Genomic DNA, 17,797 nt, shown 5'->3' with positions numbered 1-17,797 from the left:
ATAGAGAAACTATCTTATTCTCTTTGAAGGTGTTTTGTTTTGTTTGTTTAGTTTCGAGAGGGATAGGAATATAATCTCATCTAGTCAGCATGCTGTGCTTCCTGCCATGGCAACCCCAGAAATATCTGCTTTTAAATATGGTCTTAAGAGCTTCATAATAACTGACTTTTTTCATACCTAAGGAAGCTAAAAATATGCTGTATCAGGGAGGCAGTAACAACAACAAACGAACAATTTGAGTTCAACAATTCCATTTTGTATTCGATTCTATTGCCTTTGTCTAGTCTCCTTGGACGCCGTTAGGAGTTGAATCACTGCCCAATTTGCCTGAGCCCCAACTTTACTTGGAAAAAGTTTCTTGGCCAATTAAAAACTCAATAAATATTAAGCCCCTACTGTATGTTAAATACTTCTGAAGACAATGAAAAAATGCCAGTGAACGAAATGAACTCCAGTATATCCAGCCTTCATTCAGTTAACAGTCTACTGGGGAAGACATTCATTATCAAGAAATTGTAGGTGTGATGGGCATTACAAAGGGAAATTATAAGGCACTGTATCCTAGCGGTTCTGTCTGCCTAGGGATAGTCTTTCTTCAATCCTTGAGGGTTTTGGGTGCCTTTGGCTTTACTGCTGCTGCCAGCTTGCTTCCTCAGACTCCCAGCAACGTGAATTCCTGTATTTTCCTCTTGTGTCTTAAGAGTTCCCTATTGATAAAGAAGTTATGTTCACTCTGCACCAGTTATATTCCAAGAGCCCTAGCCATTAAAGATCTGAAAAGTAGTCAGACAAAAAAGTTCCCTTATGATTTTAGCATCCCAGGAACTTTTCCACTAACCTGATATTAAGTCTACCTTGGAACCAGGGGTAATTTATTATTATTATTATTTATCATTGAAATGCTTACCACCCAATAGCGCCCAGAAAATAAAATATCCTATTTTTGTAATCAGCTTTTGCTAATAAGACTCAGGAAGCAATACTATACTGAACCAACTGTCTCCAACTCCGGTCACTAGCCTAGGGTTAGTCACTGTTAAACTGTATGTGATTCAACTTGAAATCTCCCAAAAATTATGGAATGTGACTGGCTGATAAATTTTACAAGGTCCACAGAAAAATATAGAAATTACAAACTATTTCATTGAGAATATTTACCTTTTTTGGGTTGGAGAAAAAGATGTGAGGAATGATATTAAAATGAACTTGACATGTTGTGAACATGTGGTCATGTTATATAGCAGAATGGCAATGAAGTAGGAACAAGATAGTCTGTTTTTTCATTTGGACATTTTAAAGTAATGCTGTTTTAATATTTGATAGATATGGAATTCTGAGCTTGAAATAAAAGAGAAAATTATATTTGTTTCTTGTCTTTTACTTTTAGATACTTTTTCAAGGCCTTCATGACTTGTAATTTCTCAAGGTTAACATATTCAAGCTAAGATGCCCACCAAGCATTTGATTTATTAAAGCACGTGTAGCTCCTTACTGAGTGGAATTGCTGGACCTCTTCTAGTGTACATTTTTAAAGTAAGTGTGGTGAAGCAAAGCAAAAATTGTGTCTCTTTTGTGAATGTGAGTGCCAACTCTTTTGGCAGAACACTTAATTTCCAAGATGTATGTGCAGTTGACACTGGATGGAGCACATTTAAGCTTTTAACCCTCCTACAAAATAACTGAACCACATTGTGATTTTAACTTTTTTCTGTATCTGCTTTAAGCTAAGGCATTGTGATCCACTGGCAATAGACAGACTTCAGAATTTCACAGGTCAAAACAGGATTGATAATGAGTGCTTTACTATTAATGAATTAGACCAATCATGGAAACTATATGATACAAACCCAGCTAAAAAAGTAATGTGTTATTAAAAAGCTTAGTTTATGATCACTTAATGTACTTATTATAAACCTTTTAAAATTAGTAATTGGATTACAAAATTGAGAAACATTAAAAAAATGTCAGGCTGATAGAATACATTTGGTCTATACAAATTAAGCAACTATCAGGGCATATTTAAAATCAGGTAGCATTAGAATTTTCTTTGTTTCATAGATTTATTCTTTATCTCCTAATATAAATGTTTTAAAAACATGCATGTTTGTTATACATTTTCATGCATTAAATTATTATTCTGACTGTACATTATTTTTCAGAGTAAATTTTGCAGAGACCCTCACGCTGAAGTAATGGGATGTTTGACATACTGACTTTTTATTACTTGTATCTAAAATATTTCCTATTCTCTGAGATTCTCAACTGTAAAGAAGTTTCTTGTTCTATGTTAACTAACACATTTTTTAATTTTAATTTTTAAGGATACATAATAGTTGTACATATTTATGGGATGTGTGTGATATTTTGATACAAGCATGCAATGTGTAATGATCAAACCTGGTTAATTAGGATTTCAATCTCCTCAAACATTTATCATTTATTTGTGTTGGGTACATTCTAAATCTACTCTTCGAGCTATTTTAAAATATACAAAAAATTATTGTTAGCTATATTTGCCCTATACTGCTACCAAACACTCGAATTTTTTTTTTTTTTTTTTTTTTTTTTTTTTGAGACAGAGTCTCACTCTGTCACCCAGGCTGGAGTGCAGTGGTGTGATCTCGACTCACTGCAACCTCTGCCTCCTGGGTTCAAGCGATTCTCCTGCCTCAGCCTCCCAAGTAGCTGGGATTACGGGTGCCCACCACCATGCCCAGCTAATTTTTGCATTTTTAGTAGAGATGGGGTTTCACTATATTGGCCAGGCTGGTCTTGAACTCCTGACCTCAGGTGATCCACCCACCTCAGCCTCCCAAAGTGCTGGGTTACAGGCATCAGCCACATCTTATTCCTTCTATCTAACTGTAGTTTTGTACCAATGAAACAACCCCATTTTATTATCTCCCCTCCTCACTACCCTATGTTAACTAATACTATAAGCACTATCAGAAATACGAAATTTTAGAAAAGAAATGTAATCAATTTATGACATATATTAAGATTCAGGTGTTAGGCAAGTTTTTCACTTTGTTATATTCGCGTACTTGCAGTTTAATGTCTAATTGCTTTCAATTATAGCTTTAACATGTTTGAAACTTATCTCTTTTCAGAAGATCCTGCTTCTTGACACTAACTTATTTATCTTTTTAAAAGTAGTTCCATTATACTAAAGATTGCAGAAAGCCTCCAAGTCAAATACTGTGCTGACACAAGACACAGTGCTTAAACTCCCTAAGGAATGAAAGTCTCATCTCTGATTTACTCTTTCTAATAAGGAGACTCGTCTTCAATGCTCCAACATCAACAAGTTGAATCTATTCAACTGCATAAAAATGCAGATCTCTCTACTGGAATTCTTCTTGGAAAAACCCTATTTCGAACTCATCTTATTATCTGAATTGTTTTTATACATTTAATTTTCTTGGCTGAATTGCTCCCCAGTTAATCTTCCTCAATCCAGCCGTGCCATTCAGGTTGTTCATAAGCTGACGGTGAATACTAATGTAACCAACAAAGGAGTTCTTCCTGAGCACTACGTAAAGAAAGACCACTGCATTGTAGTGGAGAAAGTGTTTAATGGACACGGGGCTGGGCACAGCTCCTAGGGCAGGGGTTTTTCAAAGGCAGTTTGGATGAAGGGGTGGGGTGGCTGGTAACAGGTGCTTGCTGCTGATTGGTTGGGAAGAAGATGGACTCACAGTGGGAGACGAAGCTGTCCTCCTGCTGGCTGAATCATTTCTGGTTGGGGCCACAGAGTGGGGTTGGCAGGTCCAGGTGGAACCATGGATGTTAGACATGAAAAAAACCTGAAAACATATGTCAAAATTCAATCTTAGGTTCCACAGTAGAGATTCTATTTGCAGCAGTAATTGGAGAAGTTGCGTATCTTACACCTCTGGAATAATGGCTGACAATCGTTTATGTCTCAGCCTTAGAAAGACCTAGTCTCCTCTCCTTCCTGATGGCTTTACAAAAGTGGTTGAGTTTTCTGGTAAGGCCTATTATCATTTACAATGTAGCCTACATTTCTTCCAGAGTTGGCTCTGCCAATTAGCCCAGGAATAGTTAAGGGAAAGGCAAGATGGAGGTGGGTTAGCTTAGCTTACTGTTACAATTTTTGTCATTGATATAATTTTTGCAAAGGTAATTTCACTGTTATTCAAGCTTTTTTTTTTTTTTTTTTTTTTTTTTAACACAGATTCTCCCTCTGTCACCCAGGCTGGAGTGCAGTCGCACAATTTCGGCTGATGGCAATCTTCATCTTCTGGGTTCAAGCAATTTATCCTCCTTTAGTACTCAAGCTTTTATTACACATGCTCCATCAGGCAGGATTTTGTCCATCTTCATTTTCTATAGTTTATATTATGAGAATAATAATGACTTTCATTTTATAGCATAAAATTATATAACGTTGAAGGTGTTTTGAAAGCAGTCTCTATACCTATTATTGCTCTTAATCATTTTTGTTATCAAGAGAACAAAATGTTTATCTCTTTCTATATCAGGAAGTGACTTCAAATGTCTCTGCTTATGACAATCAGTCATTAAAAATAGCTTGCCTCACCATTTTTTCTTCCACTCCCTCAAAAACATTTTTTTCTTAGACATAAATCTTTATTAAAAGTCTCCACATGTTGTATAAAAGATTTCCAGGGGTATGTAGAATATATTTGTGGCACTTTTGTCAGAGGTGTTTGAACTAGAGCAAATCCATCTTGAATAGAAGCTGGGTAAAATGAGGCTGAGACCTACTGGGCTCATTCCCAGATGGTTAATGCATTCTAAGTCACAGGTTGAGATGGAAGGTCAGCACATGATACACGTCATAAAGACCTTGCTGATAAAACAGGTTGCAGTAAAGACATCGGCCAAAACCCACCAAAACCAAGATGGCGATGAGAGTGACCTCTGGTTGTCCTCACTGCTGCACTCCCACCAGCACCATGACAGTTCACAGATGCCAAAGCGACATCAGGAAGTTACCCTATATGGTCTAAAAAGGGGAGGCATGAATAATCCACCTCTCCTTTAGCATATAATCAAGAAATAAGCATAAATATGAGCAACCAGCAGACTTTGGGGCTTTTCTATCTATGGAGTAGCCATTCTTTTATTCCTTTACTTTCCTAATAAACTTGCTTTCACTTTATGGACTCATCCTGAATTATTCTTGCGTGAGATCCACGAACCCTTTTTTGGGGTCTGGATAGGACCCCTTTCCTGTAACATCTTTCTGGTGACCACGGAAGGGACTGTAGTGCAGAAACCCCCGATCCAAAGGCTAACTTCGGGTAAGTGGTGGGGTCTGGAAACATCTTTCTCCTGAACCCTGAGGGGATGATACTAAAGAAAACCTGCAACCCAAAGGAAATAGACTGCAGCACTAATCGGCTGACTTTGGGTAAGTGGTGAGGTACCTGGGGAAAGGATGGGATTGGGTTATAGGCCCAATTTAGGGGAGTTAGAGTCTCTCCTAAGACAGAGTTGGTTACAGGCCCCTCTTAATAAAAGGCAAGGATGCTTGCTCAATCTCGGGTTAGAGGCCCACCTCAGGAGGGTTAAAATCCCTTCTAAGATTTAAGGGGTTAGAGGCCTCTCTCGGTAAAATACCTTACATCTAAGAATGGGTTTGGCACCACGGGATGTTAACTGCTATTCTCTTTGGAATAATCTGCGTTTTACACTCAACAGCCTGAGCTTTTCAGTGTCAGCTGCAATTGGTGGGTCTTTTCTCTGGCCCCCTTGAACACCTCACCTTCCCCACCCTGCCACAGGCAATGCTTTTCTGTCTCTTCTTACCCTTATCTTTTTTATTACTCGGGGAGACCATCTTGCCCAAAGACCACAGGTTAAAACTCCTGGTTGGAGGTTGGATTAACTATGATGGGGCCCAACTGGGGACAAGTTTTAGCCTTGCCAGTTTGATATTGGGTGCTAAGCATAGTGGCTAATGTCTATGTTTTGTAACATGTATTTTGCTCTGGCCAAAATGGAAAAAAAAATACTTTTCCCTTTTGTTGTGGCTTGGCCCCCAGAGCTAGAGTGCAGCCAGCCAGGTCATTAGGGTGTGTCAAGGAAAGAGAACAAAGAAACCTGGCATACTGGCAAAAGGGGAAGGATTTCTTACTAGCTAGGCTTCTGGTCTCTCTCTCTTTCTCTCTCTCTCTCTATGCAAATCGGCTGAATGAGAGGTAAAAATCACTGTTTATCTCCTTTGTAAAGTTTTGATTAATGGAAGAAAGATTTTGTGAGGCTAGGCTTAAACTGTAGGAATCTAGTGTGCTTTGTGTGTCTTTCTGTATTGTTCTGTCATAAAGAGGGGTACCTTAGGAAAGATTGGGGCCTAGGACCCATATACACCTGGTTTTCAAGATGGCCCAGCAAACTGGTCAATTACAAATTTTGCTGCAGGTCACAGAAAAATCTATATGAGATTTTCTTGCTGTCTTTTATGTCCTTGGGAGCTTGACCTTGTAACCATGTGGCCATGCTTTCTTTTTTCACAATGGTGACCTGGGTTTGAGGTTCAATTCCCAGCTTAGGGGATGAGTCATTTATCTTCTTCTGTCTGTGTACTTACATGCATTATGTGTGATATAAATATTAATTGGTTTATAAATAATAAGTGCATAAATCAAATATTTTGTTAAAAAAAGTGAAAAGTGTAATGTCTTTTAGTTCAAGTGACTTAAGTAATCTTTGGGAAATAAAGACAGTTTTAAAGATTATTGGTAAAATATAAATATCTTCAAAAATGTAAATATTTGCTCTAAATTATACAAGTCAGATATTAAATTTGCTAATTGCTTTAAGGTCATAAACTACTTCTTTGACTTTTGAAAATTGTTCTATTTATTTTGGAGAATTAAATTCTGTGTAAGGCCTGGGACATGTGGACTTAGATGCTGGAAAGAGTCAGACTTTATCTGCACTTCTGTCTGGGTCATAGGCTTCATACCTCGTACATAATTAAAATCCCTTACTTACCAAGGTTTTCACCAAAGTAAAAGTCACTAAGAGTTAACAGTGTAACATGTATTTGAGACTACTGAAGAAACAGTTTTACAAGCAAGGTGTATACCAAAAGTGAAATGAGTTTTTGGTAAAAGATTATCAGAAGGCATGGGAATGTGAATCTTTTTTTTTTTTTTTTTTTTGCCTAAAGGGTTAAAGGATTGTTTTAAGTTAAATAGGAAAAATCTGAAGGTTTAAGCAAATTCTGGAAAGTTTGTGAAAAATTAATTGTAAAAGAGATTCTATGTGTGGAAACTGGGCTAAAGTTAAAAATGTATTTAGTTTTTCCATAAACTAAACATTGGAGTAAAAGCACAACAGGTTGTTTTTAAAGCCAAAACCTGTTTATGATCTGCTCTTTAACAAAAATTTGTAAAGGGTTATAAAAGGTTTATAAAAATCGTACCTTATGGTCAAACTGATTAAAATTAAATACATTTGTCTATAAGGTTTTACTAAGAACTGGGTTTGACATCAATAATACATGAATGCAACAGTGACATTTGCTTTATTTGGTATAAAAGTCATATAGGAAGCATTATCAAATGTGAAATGGTGTTTAACTTTCTTTAGGTTATATGCATATAAATTTTTTATTAGTGTGTGTTTCAAAATTGCATAAGATTCCTATAATTCTAATATGCCTCAGTATATGTCATCAGTAATGATTATAATTGTTACATTAAATCATTGTATATGCAACAAAGGTAACCAAATTGCTTTGTCAATCATGTTTTTAACTGTGGCTGTCCTAAGATGTTTTGACATCCATACACAATTGTTGTCTTGTTTTTGTCCTCTTTAGAAGGTGGTTTATAATCAGCTATAGAACTCCAACAGATGTTCTTAAATACAGGTTTCTGATAACTTTGAAGATTGTGACACTAGAATAGAAGAAACAACTTTCAGAACTCTCGTGGAAAACTGGAATGTTCATGAATATTAAACAGAACAGGAGTTAACTGCATGGACTGAACTACAGAAGCTATTCACAGCTTGAAGCAATTAAGTAAAGTATACTCCTATAAACAAAATTTGGAGCATATTTGTTTCTCTCTACCTAATTTCTCTAGAATTTGGAAACTATTTGTAAGTATTCTTAATTTATGGCAATATAGTTATTTGCCTAAATGCAATAGGTATCTGTTTTTCTTTGCAACAAGACACAGTTGGGGAAACTGGTTATTTTACCAGTGCTTTCACTGGAATGGTATGTTTTCCTGTTTTCCTTTAAGGAATCAAATTTGACTTGTAAAGCCAATAAAAGACCCTTGGAGAACTAGCCTCATATCTTGCCTACACAGTCCCTTTACAGGGTTTCTGACCTGTGGTAAGTAAAGAATGTCACTTTCTAACAAGTCCAGGAGCCCCAAGTTATCTTGGGATCTCAAGAGGAGAAGAATTTACCCAACTCATAGGTATTTGAAGGTAAAAACTCATGGCAGGGCTCGGCTCTAAAAAAGTCTTATCTAAGATTCCTTCTATGGAACAGAGTTCCATCCAAACCAATTTAAAAAGAGCTTATGTGAAAAATAATTATTCTTGCTGCACTTTATACAAATAATCAGGCCAAGGATAATAAAGCAAATGGATCTTATGATTTTTCCTTATTAAAAATAGAAAACTGGAGAGAACTATTATGTTTCAAGAACTATGGTACACTTATTATTAAATTCTAGCCTCACCAGTTGTTTTTAAGTTTGTTTCTGAAATTTAGGCTAACCCTCCATATTCCTGTAAACCAACCAGGACCTGTGATGGCTGCTCAGAAGAAACAAGAGGGTTGGGTAATGTAAAAAATCTGAATCAGTATTCTAATTCTGGGCATATACTGGAATCATGTAGTAACCCCATATTAGCTTGGTTTCAACAGTTGTCCAGTTCATGGAAAGTCTTCTAATTTAGTTTACTTGGGCTATGTTACTTATTTTGCTCTTCTTTTGTGGAATATATTGCTGTTGTACTCTTTATGTAGGAATGAGGATAAGCTTACTCAACATTTTCTTAAATTAAACACTTACTAATCTCCCAGATATCATCTGTTGTCAGAACTAAAGAGCTATGAATGACCCTCACCATACTGATGCTTTCTGACTGAGTGCCTCTCCACTCTGAATATGAGGGATTGTCATATTTAGACAGGAATGTCATTGCCCCTATTCAGCCTGAAGAAGTTACAGAAGATGGATGTTCATCTCTGTGCAACCCTTAGGATTAAGGGTGCTCTTATAAAAGGGAGAGGGAAAATGTCAGAGGTGTTCAAATCAGAGCAACTCCATGTTGAATAATTGCTGGGTAAAATGCGGCTGAGACCTACGGGGCTGCATTCACAGACAGTTAAAACATTCTAAGTCACAGGATGAGAGAGGAGGTCGGCACAAGATATAGGTCATAAAGACCTTGCTGATAAAACGGGTTGCAGTAAAGAAGCCAGCCAAAACCCACCAAAACCAGGATGGCGATGAGAGTGACTTTTGGTTGTCCTCACTGCTACTCTTCCACCAGCACCAGGACAGTTTACAGGTGCCATGGCAACATCAGGAAGTTACCCTATATGGTCTAAAAAGTAGAGGCCTGAATATGGGATAGCCATATTCAGGCTGCTATGGAGTAGTAGTACTATGAAGTAGCCACTGTTTTATTCCTTTACTTTTTTTATAAACTTGCTTTCACTTTACTCTATGGACTCGCCCTGAATTCTTTCTTGCAGAAGATCCGAGAACCATCTCTTGGGGTCTGGATCTGGACCCCTTTCCTTTAACAGTCTCACCACTTACTAGTAAGTTTCTTACAAAATTGTTATTTTCCTGGTCTTATAAAATGTTCATTAATTTATAGAATAGACTTTATACATAAATTATGCCAGTACAATTAAACTGAGTGACAATATTTGTAACCATTAACTATACTTTTCTAGATAAATGTATCTCAATGGTTATACTTTAAGGAGTTATACTTCTATCTTTCTGTCACAAAGAGCAATTTTTCAAAATGGCTTGAAGGAATCCACATACTCATAACACACATTTATACTCAAACTTTGAGGATAATAATATATTGAATATCCCCCCCAAATTAAAACAAGTTTCTTTTTGGATAAATTCTAGGTAATTTTTAGTTCAATACTCTTCTACAGGAACACACAAGCTTAAGTTAACTGTATTATAGTTCTGACTACTTTTACTGCCAGCGGAGAATCTGTATGGGTCTGCAGCAACCTCAATTCTTGCCTTCTCAGAAGAAAGAATTCGACAGAGGGGCATAAGGCAGAAAGAGAGCCTGAGGCAAATTTTAGAGCAGAAGTGAAAGTTGATTAAAAAGCTTTAGAGCAGGAATGAAAGGAAGTAAAGTACACTTGGAAGAGGGCCAAGCTGGCGACTTGAGAGATCAAGTATGCAGTTTGACCTTTTGAGTTGAGGTTTTATATGTTGGCATATTTCTGGGGTCTTGTGTCCCTTCTTCTCAATTCTTCCCTTGGGGTGGGGTGTTTGCATGTGCATTGACCTGCTAGCACTTGGGAGGTGAACATGTACAGTGAATTTACCGGAGCTGTATGCATGCTCACTTGAGGCATTCTTCCCTTACCAGTCGAATGTTCCTAGAATGTCATGTACCAGTTAAATTTTGCCATTTTGCCTCTTAATGCTCATGCTTGAGTCCACTCACCCAACTCCTGAGATCTTATCAGGAAGCTACTGAACACCAATTTCAGGGTTTTTTCTATCTATCAGGAGACTGCCTTTCCCTGGTGTCATCTGTGACCAATTATTATTTTAGAGAGACAGTTAACCACCAGATGGTCACTTGACATTCGTGGTGTGTGTGTATGTGTGTGTGTGTGTGTGTGTACTGGGGGGAGCCCTCTCCTGCCCCGCTCGTGCCTGACTAGCTACCTACTGTAACACTTCTTGTTTCTTTTTTTTAAAAAATAGTGTCCAGAATAACAGTGATCACTACCAAAAAATCAAAATCAGAAGCTCTTGAATATTTATTCAGCATGTTATCAATTATTAGCAACAGAAGCTCATTACATTTAGTTATTTAGAAGTATATGTTGAGATTCAGTTTTCCCCTCAGATTTTCCCTTCTACAAATTCCTTATTGATATTTTTCTATAGCCAGTAATGGTGTATGCTTTACATTGTTCTTTTCAAGCAAAGTTTATGAGAACCATAACCTAAGTTAAAATTTTGGAGTTTTGAGCATTAATTTTTATTCACATTGAAGTGAAACCAGAACTTTTTTGAGTAAATTTTGCAGCTGTCCACTCTAGTTCCTCTGTGACCATGTGTGCAGGTGAGGTTATCACGAAAGTTCTCAGATGAGGTCATTAGAGAGTGATGACTCTGCCTTCCCTCGGGTGATTTGTTACATGATGAGCATAGTGTATGTGAAGTTCAGTTTTTTGTCAGATTATGTAACCTTGAATTCACTGCTGCCTTCGTCAAAACTTTGGCTATGCAATCAGTATTCCTTGAGGACTTAATAAAAATAAAGTTTATTCACTTGAGGAGTTAAAAAAAATACATATGCCTAAGACTCACCTATAGAAATTCTGATTCTGTTATTTGGGGATAGGAATATGGCAACTCTATTTTTCTTTTAAAACCCATGGTTGATTCTGAAAAATAATGAGGATTAGAAACTACTTTTATAAGTACTTTAAGTTACATTCCTGAATCATGTCAGAGAACTTCAAACTCCCAATTGCCAGAAAAAGCTGTAAATTTGATTTGAACTTTTTTAGGAGACTAAACTCTGAGGCTGCACGTATTAGAACAGTCTCATCCAACCTCCTGGAATCCATTGAGTCTATTTGTATTACGGGCTTGGGGTGAGACCTGGAGCATCGTGATGGTACAGAATGTACTGCACATTGAGGTACTTCATTACATGAGATCCTGTCTAGACAGTGGGACAGGAAAAGATTCCCAAACAATGCCAAGACCCTCTTACTGTTGAACTCATCTCCACTGAACCCCTGTGAACTGCCCCCACAACCCCCACTTCCTTCAGGAGTCAGATCAGACTCTGGTTCCCACATTATTTTGTTTGAATCTCTATTAACAGCTTTTATTATCCTGATGGGTTAGAGTTAGTCATGTGTTTCTTGGTCTTTCCCTGAGTCTTCCCTTTGAGTAAACGGATATTGACTTTCCAGCACTTTTCCCATTGGCATCATCCAACATAATGTCTTTCAAAAAGGTGTGTTCAGTGAAGAGATGTTCCTAGATCCCAAATATAAGCTGAATCCTAAGAACATAACTGATATTGCTTTGTTTGCAAAGTTAATATACAATCAGTTATAACAATTTCCTTCTTGAGCTAGTTTTTTATTATTTGTCACAATTAATACTGTAACAAATTTTCACACACTTAGTGGCTAAAACAACACAAACTTATTATCTCACAGTTCTGTAGGTCAGAAATCCAGGTAGAATTCACTGGTTCCTCCACATACTACCTTCCAAAGCCAAAATCAAGGTGTCAGCTTACTCGTATTTTGTTGTGCTAGGAGAGGATCCACTTAGCTCATTTAAGTTGTTGGCTACACTTAGTGTCTTGTGGTTGTAGGCCCCAGTGCCTATTACTATGCTGGCTGTCACCTGGGAGCCTCTCTCAGCTCCCGAAGACCACTTGCATTCTTTGTCTTGTCTCCAGCCAACAAGCAGGAGTCCTTTTTATGCACCTGGTGCCTCTGATCTCCCTTTCTGATGTATGTCTCCTGTCTCTAGCTTGAAAAATGTTCTCTCCTTTTAAGTGCTTATGTGATGCCATTGGGCCCTGGTGATCCAAAATAATCTCCCCGTTGTAATTATATCTGCAAAGTCTGTTTTGTTATGAAACATAAAATATTCACAGATTTTAGGGTTTTAGGGAATGGACATACTTGGGGATGGTTTTTCTACCTGCTTGACTTTTGTACACCTATTGTCACTCTACTTTTCCCCTGTCCATTTGCTATTTACCACTGTAATTCATGAGGTTTTCTGCCATCATGTATCACTTTTTCATAGAGCTAGTCTAATTGTATTAGTCAGGGTTCTCCAGGATGGATGGATGAATAGATAGATAGATAGGTAGGTAGATAGATAGAGAGATAGATAGATAGACAAGCGGTAATTCATTAGGGGAAGTGGCTCATGGTATTACGTAGTCTGAGAAGTCAGTCTCATGATAGGCTCTGTGCAAGCTGGAGACCCTGGGTTGCAGGTAGCCTGGCTCGGTCCAAGTCTGAAGGCATCAGAGCCGGGGAAGCCAAAGGTATAACTCTCTGTCCAAGGCTAAGTAAGGTGGGAGAGCCTTAGAAGCTGCTGGCACAAGTCACAGAGTCCAAAGGCCAAAGAGCCTAGAGTTTTAATGTCCAAGGGCAGGGTAAGAAGGGTGTCCCCACTCCAGGAGCAACAGAATTCATATTTTCTTTGCCTTTTTGTTCCACAGGGACCCCCAGCCTACTGGATGTTTCTGATCACCTTGAGGGTGAATCTTTCCAATCAGTCCACTGAGGCACATGCCAATCTCCTCGGAAACACCCTCACAAATACACCCAGAAATAATGGTTTTCCATCTATCTAGGTTATTTCTTAATCCAGTCAAAATGACACCAAAAATTAACCATCACACTAATGCTTAATCAAAAGGCTGGTGAGATGCTACCTCTTTAGGTAGATTCTGGTAGATAGCTGGGAACTATTGATACCACAACCTCTCTTCCCTCCCAAAGAAATACTGATACTTTGGAATTAGTTTTCTTCTTTCTTATTCTTATTCCAACTAAGCCTTAGCACACCATGGTCCAGAATATACTGGCTTCATATTTGATTATCTCTGAACTCATAACATGTCTTCACTTTAGAAGCTGCAGAGAATATTTTTCTGAATTTATATAAATACTCTTTCTTATTAACTTACAAGAATGAGCATGAGTCATTTAAAATGTGTGATTCCCAATGGATTTAATCTACAATTTGTTCTTTAAATGCAGAAAAATAAGTGGGATATTGGAGATGTGTTCTCGTGGAGTTTACCAAAAGAAAACAATGTACATTTAAATTGCAACTTCAAGATTTGTTTCACTTTAAAAAGAACCAACCCTGTCTTAAAGTACAATAGCATTTTGTGTTAAAGGCTAAATTACTAAAACACATTTATTTAAAATAAAATCATAATAGTCTCAAGAGCTGCATCTTATCACACTTACTTGTCACCAAAAAATAGTGTTGTGTACAGATGGCAGCAATGATGTAATGTAATGTATGTCAAGAATATTTGTTAAGATAACATTGGGGGCCAAGACTTTATAGCAACTGCAGTCCTTTCTTGGTGAGCTTGCTTTTAAAAAACGATTTCTCATCCATTCAGACAGGTTCTTTTGCTGAAAGTCTCCAAAGACTGTTTCATTATCGTACCTTTTCAATGACTTTCCATAAAGGAATACAAGATGTGAATCTGGCTTTTAATATGTACCATTTAAAGTAGTTATCAATGATACATTAGTCATTCCATCCAGTGCTCCTGTGAGGTGGGTGAGTGAATAATTATAGGTGACCTTCAGACAAGTGAGGATCTAATGTAGCCTTGAAGGCTTCTAAGTATGGGGTGTTTTCTTTGATGAGTGAGTAATCACTGAGTTATTAGCATGACATTTGAGAAGTCATTAGGGATTTGTAAGTAAAACAAATCTATTTTTCTTAGTCATGATAATGGGCTACTGTTCTTACCTGTAATGCTGGATTTTAGCTTTTTCTTTTCTTATCTCAAGATTTATCACTTAATGGGTATATTTTCCTTCAGGAAAGGACACAAAGTTGGAGCTATCAGAAGCAACAATGTTTAATAAAAACAATTTTTTTTTCAGCTGTAAAACAAAAGAAAAAGTCAAGAAAAACATGGATTCCTATTTTCTCTTCCATGACTAATTCGAAAAACAATAACAACAACAAAAAAGCCATTTCAAAGCAATTCTAAATATTTAACTCTAGTTTATAAAACTGACCTGTTCAGTTGCCTTGAATGAATCATTTATCCTGTTAGTTACTTCATTAAATCTGTCAAACTATCTCAGCTTCTCTGGAGGCTGAAGCAGGAGGATCACTGGTGCACAGGAGTTTGAGGCTGCAGTGATCTATGACCATGCCACTGCACTCCAGCCTGGGTGACAGGGTAAGACCCTGTCTCAGAAAAAAAAAAAAAAAAAAGACTATAAACAGTGTATGGAAAGACATTTGCCATCCATTTTTGTATTCCCCATACACTGAATAGAGTAGGAGCTTAATAAGTATTTGTTGAATAATGTTGCCAATTTCTTTTGGTATTCACTTTTATTGAATAACCTCTTTCTCTCTCTACCTCAATTTTATAGGAAAGGAAGGGAAAAGAAGTAGGGAGTGGGTGAAGCATTCTCTGCTTTTGATACTTTTTCTGGTTGAGTCAGATTCAAGAAAAGAAACAATCTGAGCAGTAAAGGATTCAGTACTGACTCTACCAACATTTATTTTTGCTTATCCAATGCACAAAAAGAATGATGAGAAATCATTTCTCTCTAGTTTAATGTTATTTCCCATTTTTTATTTCGATATATATTCCAACCTGTTAACTTTATTTCTTCTTCCCTGTGATGATCTCCCCCATTCCCTCTTCTGCAGCATTTTCTCTTCTTGTTATTCAATTAACAAGAGACCCTAGGATAACAACCTTTCTTCTTTACAGACTAATTGTTCTTTTTTCTTAGACATAAAAAACTAGATGGGCATACAAATATACATCAATTGAGTTGTGAAGGTTAAAAACGATTCACTTTTCTTTTCATCTTTTCTTCATTTTCCTCATGCTTTTTTTCTATTCATGTTTTCAATGCCCGTCTTCAATTTTACTTATCTTTCTGTTCTTTAGAGATAATTAGCAGTGTGTCACTTTTTACACTCAATCTCCAAGGCAGAATCTACTTCATAATTAGTTTGAATAGTTATGCCAACCTGAACAGTCCTTGGCAGCAGTTTAGTTATGTACTAGAAGCATACGGTAAGGATTTTGTCCAGTATATAGCAGAATCAATATGGTGTTGAGTTAAATTTATTTATTGTAACAACACCTGAAAGCAAGCTTTCATTTAAAGCAAGACACACTTGCCTTAATCAGATGGTCAATAATTGCAACAACTAAGAGAAATTGAATTGCTTTACTCAGAAATTGCATCATTTATTTAGGGAGGGGAGAAAATATTACTGAAATTCTCTTCCAACTCTTTCAGAATTGGTTTGCCCTATATTAGGAACAAGTACAAAAGACTGATAAGAAGAGCCTTTATCATTTCATCTGGAGGATACTTATAAGGTCTAACTATCTATCAACAAAAACTCTTGTTCATACATCGATTCATTCATTCATTTACTCACTGAACAAACATTTATTGAGCTACTAGCATGTGTCAGGGCACTGTGCTAAGAACTAAGACAAATTTTTTTGCTTATCCACAAAAATTTGCTTATTACAAATTTTTATCTTAGTTTGGGCAAAACCACCCAATGAGTAAGTAGCAGAGATAAGATAAGAATACTGATCTCTTTCTTCTACGAGTCCTAAGTGAAAAGTCTTGCAGTGGAAATTTCCAAACTCATTTACTGAGAAAGCAGCTGTACAAAATTGGCCAAGCTTAATATAAAATAAAACAGAGAGTTTTTTTATAGCTAATTTACTGTTTATATAGTTTTTAAATGCACCATGTTTAGTTTCCATGGAATCTGTGAACTTGTGGGGAATATAGTGTACTTTTCTAAGGTCAGATGCTTAAGTTCTTTCAAACATCTGACATAAGAGTTAAAGTGAGAGACAGGATGATTAAAGAAAGTGGGTGGAACAGGCACCATGGATACTCCATGCTGAAAATGTGTGGCCTTAAAATTTTTGAACGGTCTTTTGAGTTAGCTGATGTGATTGCTTCTAAAGCTCTAAACTCACCACAGTAAGTAGAGCTGCTTTTAAATGTGCCCACAGCCCCAGAATTTCCTCTTCACTCCCCTTTACCACCTGGTTGTACTGACACACAGTTATACAACTAAACTCAACACAGATAGGAAATAAACTACAAGGTCCCATTTTCTTTCCCTATTCTCTCATCTATAGTAGTTCTTCTCATTTCCTATTTCTGAAAAATGGGCATCTTCCCATGAACCTCATACTACTATGAAAATAAATTAATAAATGAAAATAAGTCGGCTGGGCATGGAGGCTCATGCTTGTAATCCCAGCACTTTGAGAGGCTTAGGCAGGAGGATCAGTTGAGGTCAGAGTTTGAGACCAGCCTGGCCAACATGGTGAAACCCCATCTCTACTAAAAATAGAAAAATTAGCCAGGTGTGGTGGTGCATGCCTGTAATCCCAGCTACTCAGGAGTCTGAGGCAGGAGAATCGCTTGAACCCAGGAGCCAAGAGGCGGAGGTTGAAGTGAGCTGAGATCACACCATTGCATTCTAGCCTGGGCGACAGAATGAGACTCCGTCTCAAAAAAAAAAAAAAAAAAAAAAAAAAGGATAAAATAAGTCTATGCAGAGTCTTATTTAAATATGATAATGCAATTTAAGTTTCCTAATCGTTCATTCTGAAGGGCAACGTTGGTAAAGGAGAAAGTATTCAATGCTTAGCTAACAGTTTTGCAAGAGTTGCCCTTATATAACTCGAAACTAAGTCACTTTTGATATTTTTGGCGTATTTGCACCTTTTTGAAAAAATGTTTTGAGAAAGCCATAAATGAGAGATTTGTAGATACAGTTATAATTGTCAATAT

General features: G+C 37.0%; 1 long non-coding RNA gene across 2 annotated transcripts in view; it reads right to left on the bottom strand.

Annotated features, from left to right (window-relative positions):
* Positions 1–17,797, bottom strand: part of LOC107967130 (uncharacterized) — a 128,400-nt gene that overhangs the window by 62,799 nt on the left and 47,804 nt on the right. The window contains exons 3-5 of one of the 2 annotated variants that reach the window (XR_008548053.2): positions 15,011–15,185; positions 14,736–14,872; positions 3,699–3,806 (exon numbers count right to left, since the gene is read on the bottom strand). This is a non-coding gene — a long non-coding RNA (uncharacterized LOC107967130). Of the gene's footprint in view, positions 1–3,493; positions 3,807–14,735; positions 14,873–15,010; positions 15,186–17,797 lie in introns of those variants that run through there. The other variant, XR_008548052.2, reaches the window with a different exon arrangement.

This window comes from Pan troglodytes, chromosome 1, assembly GCF_028858775.2.
Source record: "Pan troglodytes isolate AG18354 chromosome 1, NHGRI_mPanTro3-v2.0_pri, whole genome shotgun sequence".
Classification (NCBI taxonomy): domain Eukaryota; kingdom Metazoa; phylum Chordata; class Mammalia; order Primates; family Hominidae; genus Pan; species Pan troglodytes.
This window is presented reverse-complemented; position numbering and strand designations above follow the sequence as displayed.